This window comes from Balaenoptera acutorostrata, chromosome 21 (genome assembly GCF_949987535.1).
Source record: "Balaenoptera acutorostrata chromosome 21, mBalAcu1.1, whole genome shotgun sequence".
In the NCBI taxonomy this organism is placed as follows: domain Eukaryota; kingdom Metazoa; phylum Chordata; class Mammalia; order Artiodactyla; family Balaenopteridae; genus Balaenoptera; species Balaenoptera acutorostrata.
The window spans coordinates 25,577,902-25,590,805 of record NC_080084.1 but is presented as its reverse complement, the minus strand read 5'-3'; positions in this window follow the sequence as shown (position 1 = coordinate 25,590,805).

The following is a 12,904-nucleotide window of genomic DNA, read 5'->3' as shown; positions in this document are numbered from 1 at the left end:
AACGTAACTGGATTATTCTTGGTTATCTTGCAGATATCCGTGTGACCAGACGTCTGCAAATGGCGGTGAGATCATTTCTAGTCGCCTTTTAATCTGTTGGCAGCTGGCTTCTGAAAGCTTCTTGAGAGTTTTTTCTTTTATTTCCCCAAGCCAAAGGCAGCCAGCAGTTTTGAAACTTTCCATACTGGATTATCATTTTGACTTTCACATGTAACTTTGTAAGGTTCCTTTTCCTTTCTTTCCTCATATCAGGCTTGTTTTGGGGGGGGAGGGGAAGGTAGCATTCTACTTTTTCACAGTGGTTGCTATGAAAGCATCTTCTCTTTTTATAGGTCCCTAACAAATAGTGACAGCTGAGAGACAAATATGGTGTGGTGTTTGCAGGAGGAAGATGGAAGGCGGCCAGCAATTAGCAGCCTCTGAGCACCAACGCTCTCAATGAGGCTTCTGAGAGGGGGTGCTGGCATCATGCTTCCACAGATTGCTTGCAATAATTTAAAAAGGGGCTTGCCTCATGCCTTCAACGACAAATGTATTTCCAGAAATCAGCCAGGGTTGTATAACTTGATAGGATTGTAAAATGACATAATCTTTTCTTTTTCAGAGAAGCCTTTGCTTATGAACAGGAGCCAAATCTCCATATGGTCTATATCTATTTTTAGAACAGGGTTCTAGGACCTTCGGGTCAGAGGCTGGAGTGTCATCAACCAATAAAGGGAAGCCAGGAGTAGTTTCATTCATGTTCACCCTTTGTTTGGGGGCCTTTAGTCCATTCTGCTGGTGTTGCCCTAGAGCAGGATGGTGTCGATTGGGCTGGAGTTTGGAAAAGCATTATGCAAAGAAAAGAGAAAATGAAGTTGTCTTTCTGTCTACTACTAATATCTCTGTGGGTATTTGGATTCTTCATTTCCTAATTACAGTATAAAAGAAATGGTTACCTGGGATAAAACAGAAGGCCCTGAAACGATGCTTACTGAAAAGGAGGCCAAGTGGAAGGGGGATGAGCATCTAGTCTTCTGTCAAGGAAAACAAAGAGCGATGGGTGACGGCGGGGGTGGTGACAGTGAGGACCTCTTCTAATGCCCTTCACACGCGTATCCACTCATTCAGTGCCCGCCACAGCCCTAACGGGTAGGCCCTGTAATGACTGCAGTTTACAAGGGAACAGAGGGCATATGTAACTTGTCCAGGATACGCAGTAAATGGTGGAGCTGTGGTCTGAATCCAGGCAGCTTGGTTCAGAACCAGTGCTCAGAACCATGGCACTCTGTTGCTTCTATTGGGAGGCCTCGGTTCTCAAAACCTCAACTCGTGTTCTCCATCTTTTAGTTTGACCGACAGCACTTCTGGTTCGGGGGAGACTGCCCTGAAAAAACCTTTCCACCGATTTAGTGGGGAGAATGCCTTGCTTGCCTCTCTTTTTTCCCCTAAACCTCCTCTAAGGGGACACTGTGTGTGTAAAATCCTGAAATGACTGTGGAGGAAACACATGAAACTTTGATATGCTAAGAATGGTAAAGGATTTTCCCCAACTCTGTACACAGTACACAATGTGAGCTTCTCAGTTCAGTACCACTATCTCCGGATTTTCTTGAACCAGGAGTGCCTGGATTTATGTTTTCTGGGGTCTGAATTATGTCAGAAACCATCCATAGGCACGTGGTATCAGGTCATCAGTGGAGAAAAATTCGAGTTCCTATTGGAGAGACTTCAATCCCACTGGAGAGCTGAGATACATATATGTCAATAGAAAACTGATTAAGCAGGGTTTGTCCTTGGCTTCAGGATGAAATTCAAATTTCTAGTCGTCAAGGTCCCTTGCCTTTTCATCCTCTTGTCGATGATTCTGCAAATGTGATTCTCTCTGCCTTTAATCCCTTCTTGTCCTTCTTCGCTTCGGAACCTCTAGTGTCAATTTTCTCCTTTACTAGCTCAGATGATTATACAATACTTTAAATACTTATTTAAAAATAAACCTGGAGAGCAAAATACTGGGAACAACATAAATTCCCATAGACAGGAGCCTACTTGAAACTGTTTGGGGCTGAACGGAGACTTCTTTTTATTTTATACTCATGTGATTATTTTGTAAAATTTGCATGTTATTTTTGAAAAGAAATCTAGCTAATTAAAAATGACAAGGCTTCAATTACTTTTAATGTTTATTGAGCATACCTTTTATGTGGCAAGGATATGAGGGAGGCCTTGGGAAGCTTCTCCCTGGGCAGTGAGGGACAGGTGAGATTTATAATGTATGAGAGATGATACACATACAGTGGCTTATAATACAGCCTGAAAATGCTCCATTGGCAGCAAGACTCACTTGTCATGGGAGCACAGAACAAGCAGTGGAGGGTGAGGAGGGGTGGGAGCATTAAAGAAAGGTTTACAGAGGAGATAATATTTTAGCTGAACTTTGAAGGATTTATTCACCCATTCAAAAAATATTGTTGAGTGCCTACTATATGCTAGACTCTATGACAGGCGCAGGGTGGACAGTGGGGGAAAAAAGGCCCAGGCCCACCGCCACTGTGGACACAGAGGATCGTGAGCTGGCAGAGGCCAGGAGTTGGCAAGAGGAGGCTGCCGTGGGCAGTGATCTGGGTGGCTGCAGGCAGTGTCGGGCTCAGATGTCAGCGGCAAGGGAAGCCGTCGTCTGCCAAGAGTCCAGTTGGGACCAGTTGTGCCGAGCGGCACAGATCCAGAGGCCAGCGTTGTCAGGACACTACTGTGCTGAGGCCAGCAGAGGAGGACAGCTCCCCCTCCCACCAGTGCTAGCAGGACTCCTCAGGTTTCTGCTGTACCCAGATCAACGTGGGAAGGAAGAAGGAAGGGGAGAAGCAATCCGTTACTGAGTGTACTTTAAGCTTAATGAGTCTTTACCAAAATTAAGTTCTCTTAAACTGGAAACATCTGAGATATTAATTGCTAAATTTGAGCTAAAGTAAATTTTTACTGCCACCCAATGGGGTAAGAGTTCATAGGGGAAGTTTGGTTGGTTACACAGTATATGATCCAACTGGTACGAAATAGCTAAAATAGGCAAATGCATAGAAACAGAAAGTAGATTAGAGGTTACCAGGGACTCGGGGGAGGGGAGAGTGGGGAGTGACTGCTAATGGGTGAAGGTTTCATTGTTTTTTTATTTTTATTTTTTTTATTTTTTAACATCTTTATTGGAGTATAATTGCTTTACAATGGTGTGTTATTTGCTGCTTTATAACAAAAGCAGCAACTTTGCGTCTCCCTCCCACCCTCCCTATCCCACCCCTCTAGGTGGTCACAAAACACCGAGCTGACTCCCTGTGCTATGCGGCAGCTTCCCACTAGCTATCTGTCTTACATTTGGTAGTGTATATATGTCCATGACACTCTCTCACTTGGTCACAGCTTACCCTTCCCTCTCCCCATATCCTCAAGTCCATTCTCTAGAGAAAACCATAATTCAAAAAGAGTCATGTACCAAAATGTTCATTGCAGCTCTATTTACAATAGCCAGGACATGGAAGCAACCTAAGTGTCCATCAATAGATGAATGGATAAAGAAGATGTGGCACATATATACAATGGAATATTACTCAGCCATAAAAAGAAACGAAATTGAGTTATTTGTAGTGAGGTGGATGGACCTAGAGTCTGTCATACAGAGTGAAGTAAGTCAGAAAGAGAAAAACAAATACCGTATGCTAACACATATATATGGAATCTAAGAAAAACAAAAAAAGGTCATGAAGAACCTAGGAGCAAGACGGGAATAAAGGTTTCGTTTTGGAGTGACAAAAATGTTCTGGAATCAGACAGTGGTGATGGCTGCCCAACTTTGTGAATATACTAAAAACCACTCAATTGGACACTTAAAAGGGACATGGTATGTGAATTACGTCTCAATAAAAAAATACATACAAAAGATTAGATCAGTTAAAGAACATAGGGCTTCCCTGGTGGCACAGTGGTTGAGAATCTGCCTGCCAATGCAGGGGACACAGGTTCGAGCCCTGGTCTGGGAAGATCCCACATGCCACGGAGCAACTGGGCCCGTGAGCCACAATTACTGAGCCTGCGTGTCTGGAGCCTGTGCTCCGCAACAAGAGAGGCCGCGATGGTGAGAGGCCCGCGCACCACGATGAAGAGTGGTCCCCACTTGCCACAACTAGAGAAAGCCCTCGCACAGAAACGAAGACTCAACACAGTCATAAATAAATAAATAAAAGAACGTGAATTTCTTTAAAAAAAAAAAAAAAAGAACATAAGGAAGCTACGACTTTCTTTATACATCTGAGTAGTTATATGAGTAAAGTCCCCTCCAGATGATAATTGTTAATCAAACATTGATTTTCCAAACATCCTAGTCTGGTACCATGTTGGATAACAGTCTACATATAGCTTTTACATTATTTCTACCAAAAGAATAAACTTAAAGAAAACCCAAAAAACTCAACTACTAATCAGAATTCAACTCAAGTACCACTTGGAGCAAAAAGTACATAGATAACTATGCAAGAATAAAGCAATCCACAAGGTGTATAAACTCAATGTGAAATGACACTTGTAAATTCAAAACCTTTTGGTTAAGTCAGTGTTTTATCTTTCTGATTTCTTTTATCCTTTGAAGATAAGAAATGACAAACATGTTCTAAATTAGAGTCCTTCTTACTGCTATTCAATGTACTGATTCAGAACAAATTTTTGAATTTTTAAAATTTTCCTTCTTTACTTTTACGTCTATTGATATTGCTATCACAGAAAACTTGTATGTGGAAAATAAATTACCATCATTCTGCTTTAAGAGCAAGACTGGGAGTGGGCCATTTCTCATATTGTTTTTATCATTCCTGCAGTTGGCTTGGCTTGGAGCCTCATAGTTGTCATGGACCCCACCATTTCCTTCCATCCTTAATCCAATCATTGGCCAAGTCTTGCTTATTTTATTTTTGTAACCCCTCTCACGTGTATTCCACTGCTGCTGCCTTAATTTAGACTATCCTGGGGACTTCCCTCGTGGCGCAGTGGTTAAGAATGCTCCTGCCAATGCAGGGGACACGGGATCGATCCCTGGTCCGGGAAGATCCCACATGCCACGGAGCAACTAAGCCCGTGCGCCACAACTACTGAGCCTGCGCTCTAGAGCCCGCGAGCCACGACTACTCAGCCCACACGCCCACAACTACTGAAGCCCGCATGCAGAGAGCCTGTGCTCTGCAACAAGAGAAGCCACTGCAATGAGAAACCTGTGCACCGCAACGAAGAGTAGCCCCCGCTCGCCGCAACTAGAGAAAGCCCGCATGCAGCAACGAAGACCCAACACAGCCAAAAAAAAAAAAAAAAAAAAAAATTTAGACTATCTTTTACCCCACCTGGACCAGCATGGCTGCTGGCTTCTTGGCTTCCATCTTGCTCCCTCTAAAGCCTCCAGGGTCGTCTTCTTAAAGCTTTGTGCCACCCAGCTCACTTCCTACACACTCTTTTTTGAATTGTTTTATTTTATTTAATTTTTTATTGAAGTAGAGTTGATTTACAATGTGTGCCCACCTCTGCTGTACAGGAAAGTGACTCAGTTTTACACACACATATATTCTTTTTTTAATATTCTTTTCCATTATGGTTTATCCCAGGTGATTGGATATAGTTCCCTGTGCTGTACAGTAGGACCTTGTTGTTTATCCATCCTAAATGTAATAGTTTGCATGTACCATCCCCAAATTTCCATTCTATCCCTCTCCCTCCCCCCATCCCTTGGCAACCACAAGTCTGATCTCTATGTCTGTCCCATACACTCTTACACCACGCTTTCCATGATTAAATCATCACTTTCTTCCATACCTCGGTTTATCTTCTTTACAAAGCTATATTATTTTCAACATTTCTTTCCTTTCTTAATTCTTCTTCTGTGTGAACTAGAGAGTTTACACCTTTAAATGCTTCTAAAATGAAGAAACAGTCTTTTCTTTTTTGAAGCTCCTTAATCATATACCATTCATTTTTCCTGTAGGGTGAGAGTTACCCCTGTCAGCTGCTTGGAACCCTTTCTGGAGCAAGACGGTAGAGAAATAAACTACAGACATTGGTGTCTTGATTATTTATCTTGGTTTCCAGGAAGTTTTATGCCCGTAGCAGGAAGACTGTGTGTGTGTGTGTAGCATAATTATTTCTGTCTGAAGAAACTCGAGTATGTAGAGAAATATCATATTATAAGTACACAGGACATTTTAGTTCTTATCTCTCAAATTTTGTCTATATTTTGCACTGGTTTCTAATTACCTTCATTAACTTTTAGCGTCCTCCAAGTCTCAGTTCACCTTTTCCTGGTGTCTGTTTTATCTAGGTACGTACTTAGGCCGACTCTTTTTCTTAAATAACTTTATAATGGAGATACAGTTTAAAAATATTTAATTTTTTCCTTTCTTGAGTCAAAAACCTTTGCCACTTCTGCCCTCAGTATTCATTTACATATAATTTTTATAGGAGAAATGCCAAGAGAAAGACCATAAAATCATATAATATTATTAATATTATATGATTGAAAAACAGAAGGATATAAACTATTGTTTTTGCAAGCTATCTCTTGAGAAAGGCTTCCTACTTCCCATTATCAGATTAATAACTGAGCATAGATGCCTCTGTTCAGAGAGTTTTTTAATAGTGCAGAGAGAGAGTGCGGCATATTTAGCGGAGTAGGTGTGGGGAGGGGCTGGGTATAGTGGAAGTAAAAGCAAAGCTGGGCCATATTCTGTCCTGGGAAATGGAGGAAAGATGGAGAAGGAGAGGAAGAATGAAGAGAGTCAGGTGTCTCTTGATTTCCCCGCCAGAGGCCTATGATTTCAGGTGAATTAACTTCAAGAGAGTCTGGACCTCAGGCACATCAAAGTAAGCTGGGCAAAGCAGTGTGATCAGGCAGAGAGGGGGCCCTGGGGTTTAGTTTTGCCAAGCTACTGTCATTCTTTGTCCGATGGGGATGCAGAATTGAGAAGTGAGGAATCTACAGTAGCGCACATGATGGTAAGGTGAGGTGACCCCACAGCAGAGGCTGGAGGAAGGGCACGACAGATGTTCAGGAGTCTGCAGCCTGCAGAAGCTAACATGAGGCTGAGTCAGCCAGGAAGTGACCATCCTGAGCAAACCAAGGGCGATCAGGTCGCCGGTTACACCATCCTCAGATTTCAGCCCTGAAGGCCAGGAGACCCCCAGGGGACAAGGGACACAGACCTGGAGACCAGAAGAGGTAGAGGACATCCTGCCCAAGACCCCAGGTCTTTCCCACTAACATGAGGACATTAAACCCTCCTTCTTCGCATTCATCTGGGAGCTGTCTTGGGAAGGAAGCATAGGAGGGGAGGCTGTTCAGAAGGGCTAAGCATTTTCATCCTGATGAGTGATTCTTTCCTAATATGAGTGCCTAAATCTATGCAACAGATTGCACTCAAGCAGGGTTAGACATTTGATTAATTTTACATATGTATTTACATAATACATAAATATATATTATGTTATAAATATATATACACAGATTATGTGTATGTGTATATATATATATATACATATATATATATATATATATATATATATATATATATATATATATATATATATATTTCTATTAACCAGAAGGTGGCGATTTGAAAGCCACAGTAGTTAAGAAATTACATATTTTAGGCTTTTTTAACTTGGGTGTAAATTAAATCTTTGACTTCATTACAACTTTTTCCTTATATCAAAAGAAATACATCTTAATTATAAAAAGTTAAAAGAATAAAAGTAATCACTGAAGATATGGCCATAGTCAACATTTTTGTGTATATTTTTCTAGTCTTATTTCGGTGTCTATACAGTCATGTGTTAGGTTGAACCCTATGAAATGACTGGTATTTGACTGTTTTTGTCTTATAAAATTGTGATTTCATAGGACAAACCTAATACATTTGTTTTAGGTACACACACACCCCTCTGTTATCTAGGCATATGTAAAAATATACATTCTTACACAAATGGGATCACATTGTTTTGTAGCATTTTTTCACTTAACAATTAATTGTGAACATGTTTATACATCATTAAATATTGTTCCATGAGGCTTTTTAAAATGATTACATGGTATTCTATAGTAAAAAGTGCCACAATTTAACAGTTCCCCTATTGTTAGATATTTAGGTTTTTTATAATTATTTGATGTCAGAAATAACATCACAATCATATTTGTAGCTAAAAATTTGAACTCATTCATAATTTGTGGTAACTAAATATATATAGAATAAATCTATAGAAATAATAAAGATATATTAGAAATATATGTATTTATATTTATTATTATATATTATTAAATATATTATTAAATATATATGTAGAATAAATACAGTGAAATGGCGTTATTAGCAATGAATATATGGTAGTTACAAGTTTTTGTTATGAATTGTCAAATTGTCATTGAAAAATTTTATCTAAATTGATAAAATGTAAATTTATTCCCACAAACATGATAAGGAAATGAACTTTTGCATGGTTGCCAATTTGCTAGATAAAAAATAATAACATTTTATTTTTGATTCCTGAGATTGAATAATTATTTATATGCTTAATAGTTCCATGTTTATTTTGTCTTTATCTTTTAAAAAAAACTGTCTCCTCCTGCCCTTTGTTTTGTGCTGTATGAATCTGCCCACAAAGGAGACTGAGCTCATTGTCTGGCCTCAAGTCACTAATTCCTGTTCCCTCCCCAAGGGCAGAATTTCTCTGCCCCAGAACCAATGTTTTTGAATTTCCATTTCTTTGAGATCCATATCCAGTTGCCACTCAGTCTGCTGGTATTTCAGGAAAACATTTCCCCTAAAGATTTCATGGACAGTTTAGAAATGGAAGGAACTTGATGATTCAATTGATTTTCTTCATTTTACCAATGAGGATATTGACCTTTTGGCCATTTCAGTAACTTTCAATGTCACAGATCACATGAGGAAAATTCAGGGCCCTATAATGGCGCTCTAGGCTTCTAGTCTGGTTGTATAATATATCCATCACCCCCAGTCCCACTATGGTTTCTGCAGATAGACTAGATCTCTGTGTGGGAACCGTCAAAATAGCTCATAGCTGGTAGCACTTTATCCACATTTCCTGCTCTGTTCTTTTTCTATTTCTAGCTTCTAACTCTGTTTTTATGTCACTTCCTTCTTAAGCACAATTAGCTTATATGAAAAATTACAATACCTCCTGTTTTATATGGTACAATATATGCTTTAAAAATCTTATTAATTAAAAACAGTTTTTAACGCTCTATTCTGACTGTCCTCTTCAAACATCTAGACTCTAAAACTTGGTAGTGCAGCCAAGAGGAGCATTTACAAGTAAATCCAAATGTTTAAGGCTAATTAAATCAGTGAAAATGGTAACTTCAAAAGGAAAAGAAGGGCAGGGAACTAGCTTTTATTTAGTGCCAACTATGTGTTCAATTCTGCTTTTATATTTTTATCTCCTTTACTCCTCAAACATTATGTGATTTTTTAAATTGTATCTATTTGCAAGCTAACTGAAGTTGTCACCAGTTCAGGGCCACTTCCTTAGAAACCTGAGTCTGAATTTGAACAATATGCTTTTCATACTGTTTTACTGATTTGTGTTGGCAAAGCAAGGCATTCGTTCTATTATACTTTTTCTTTTGGTAAATTCTGAATTCCAGAGCGATCCTCAAATAATATGTCATTATCAACACCCACACACAGTCAAAAAGGAGGCTTAGCTACATTTGGATTTGAAGTTTACACTGTGGTCTTTGTTGTTTCTTTAAATCTTTTCTTGCCGGGAAAAATAGCTCCTGAGGTAGGAATATTATTCACGACCCCATTTAGAAAATAGGTCATTTCATCTATGCATCATCAGTGTTGAGAAGTATGCTGTGGTTTTCAATACAGCTGTCTAGCAATTTATCTTTAATAGTGAAAGAAATACCAAGCCCGTTAATCCCGGGGCAGATGTCTGCTAAGCATGTTGTCATATCATCTGACAACTGACCAAAGGCATAGCGGTGTGTGTTGAGGGATGTTGGGTGGATGGGAAGAGTAGATAGCACTAGCTCAGAGTTCATAAGCATTTTGAGATTCTTTCATTAGAAGAGAGAAGGAGAGAAAGAGAATGAGGGAGAGGGAGAGAAGATTATATGTTAGGGGCCTCATTACAAATACTTTGAACAAGTAGTACAGTGTTTTTCCTAGGGAGTAGGTCAAAGATCAGCTTGCTAATTCTAACTCATTTCTGTCTGCCAATAACTATCTTTCTTAGTGAAGAGTTGGGGAGAAAATGCCAGTAATTCTAGGCAGAAACCTACACTATCAGTAACTCTGATAAGCTATCTAACAACTGCTTTGTTTGTACAGGAGCAGCCTTTGAAGGGGGTATTCTTACTAAAAAAGTAAGCCTACAGATGGCCAACAGACACATGCAAAGATGCTCACCATCTTTGAATTAAACATCTTCTATCGATATTGAGTCACCAAAATGAGCTCAGTGGAATGATCAAAAAATGTCTTGCTGTGGCAGAGCTCTGTGTCTCAGGCCCCAGGGGTGCTTAGTTGAGAAGTCGGCAGCATTCAGTCAGGAATCTTCAAGCCAGGATGCCTTGAATGTGTGGTCTTGATATCCTATTCCTTGTATCAAAACTCATCTGCAGAAAAGCCCAGGGGTACTGGCTCAAATACAGGCTAGAGTTTCTTGAGCAACAAAAGTAAAAAAGTGCTACGGGTTGGCATTGCATTAGAGACCCAATAAAATCAATGTTTATGCCAATCTAATTCTGACACCAATTTTAGTTGATATAGTTAAAGAATAGTGAGTGAGTTTTTAGAAAAGGTATGCTGATTCCTTGCCATTTTTGTCCAAGGGAATTTTTCCAGGATAAGTATTATCTATAAATTCTTGAGCCTATACCTCATCATGACCTTATCAATACTTACACCCTTAGGAAAAACATTGATATTTCATGAGTATCCAGTCAACAACTTCTGATACCATTAGCTTTCATTTTCTACCTTTTTGTATTTTAACTGTCCGTATGTATCATAGTGCATATCTCTCTCTTTCTCTCTCTCTCTCTATATATATCTAAATATCTATAGATAGATAGATAAATAGATATTTACTCACTGGCAAACAGAGTTGATTGAGTGTTTCAGTACTATCTTCTGTCCCTTGTGGGAAGAAAACTAGCAGCCTGCTGACACTTCCTTTGAAGGGTCTCTTGAGTGTGTATTTGAGATTACTTCTTGAAGAAGATCATTGAGAACATACGGTGAAACAAAGTAGATCAAATAGTCTGGTCTTGTGGAATTAGGTGCCAACTAGAAATCTCAAAGGAGCCTGAGAGCCCGAGGCATCATCTGAAGAGACATCGGTATCTGTGTCCTTTCTCTTTTTTGTCTCCTCAGCTCACCCTTTCCACGTTGTACAATTATAATTGAGAAATGTTCTGTGCTTCTCATTGAGGGTGTAGCCATCATGGAAGCAGCCTTTGCAAAACTTGGGAACCCAGGGTTTTGAAAGGTTAACAAGAGAATAATCCAGAAATCCCTGGAGCCTATGGAGACCTAAAAGTCTTTGAATATCTTCTCGATAGACCCCATACAGAGAGCTTCAGCCACTCAGATGAGTTCAGCCAATTTGTCAGAAGGAGATGGTGCGTCAATACCTAGTCTTATCTTCTAAAGGTTCAGCAAAATGTTGTTTAATGACTCCGTAAAGTATTTTATTACTGAACTCACTGGAGGTACTGACTGGGCTCTGATTAATGTGCAGTCATGTAAAAGGCAATGGAGACAGTTAAGATCAGAGATAAGGACTCATCTCCCTATGAAGGATACTCCTGTAGACTCAGAGCCTCTGCTGTAGGATGGCCTGATGGTGAGTTTCCTAGTCTGTGCAAGTTTGTGTGTAATTAACAGTGAGTAAGAAGATATTGGTAAAATTTTACCCGTCGGGAACTAGAATTTTTTTCTGCATTACTGAATATACCACTGGTTATTTTTTATTGGGGTGTCTCTTTATGTGCATGAGTGTGTGTATGTGTGCGTGTGTGTGTGTGTGTGTGTGTGTGTGTGGTATGTGTAGGGGAGAGGGTTCTCTTCTCTGTGAAGGCATAAGCTGAACTATTTAACAGTTATCCTCTGTTATATCTTGTTTTTATATGCAAATTTCAAATTGAGGATGGGGGTGGGAGGATGGGGAATTTCCGTGTTGTCACCCTCTGGGGCAAGATATTTTTTCTGTATTTATCAGCCATCAACAACTGGGGAGCAGAGAAGGAGTGACCCCAAGAGAAGGACTGTACTGTTTTCCTAGGGCTGCCATAACAACATACCACAGAATGAGTGACTTAAAGAAATTTGTTTTCTCACAGTGTCTGGAGGCCAGAAGTCCTAGATCAAGGTGTCAGCAGGGTTGGTTTCTTCTGAAGGCTTCTCTCCGTGGCTTGTAGATAGCCATCTTCTCCCTGAGTCTTTACATGGTCTTCTCTCTGTGCTTATCTGTGTCCTAATCTCCTCTTCATGTGAGGACACCAGTCATATTGGATTAGAGCCCATCCAATGATCTTATTTTAACTTAATTACCTCTTTAAAGCCCCATCTCCAAACATAGTCACATTCTAAGGTACTGGGGGTTAGGACTTCCACATGAATTTGGGGAGATACAATTCAGCCCATAACGAGGACTAAGCTCCTCGTTTTGTATTTAAACACAGTCACTATTACTAAAAATGTTGACTAGAGATGAGAATATTCCCACCCTTTTATTCACCAGGAACATAGGTGTGACTCTCATATTGTAGATGGTGTGAATAATTAGAGGGGCACAGTTGGATGCCTCAAGGGAAGCCTAAGGAGGTGGCACTGTCAACTTCTCACTCAGAGCTCAGGCTAGTCTTGTCATA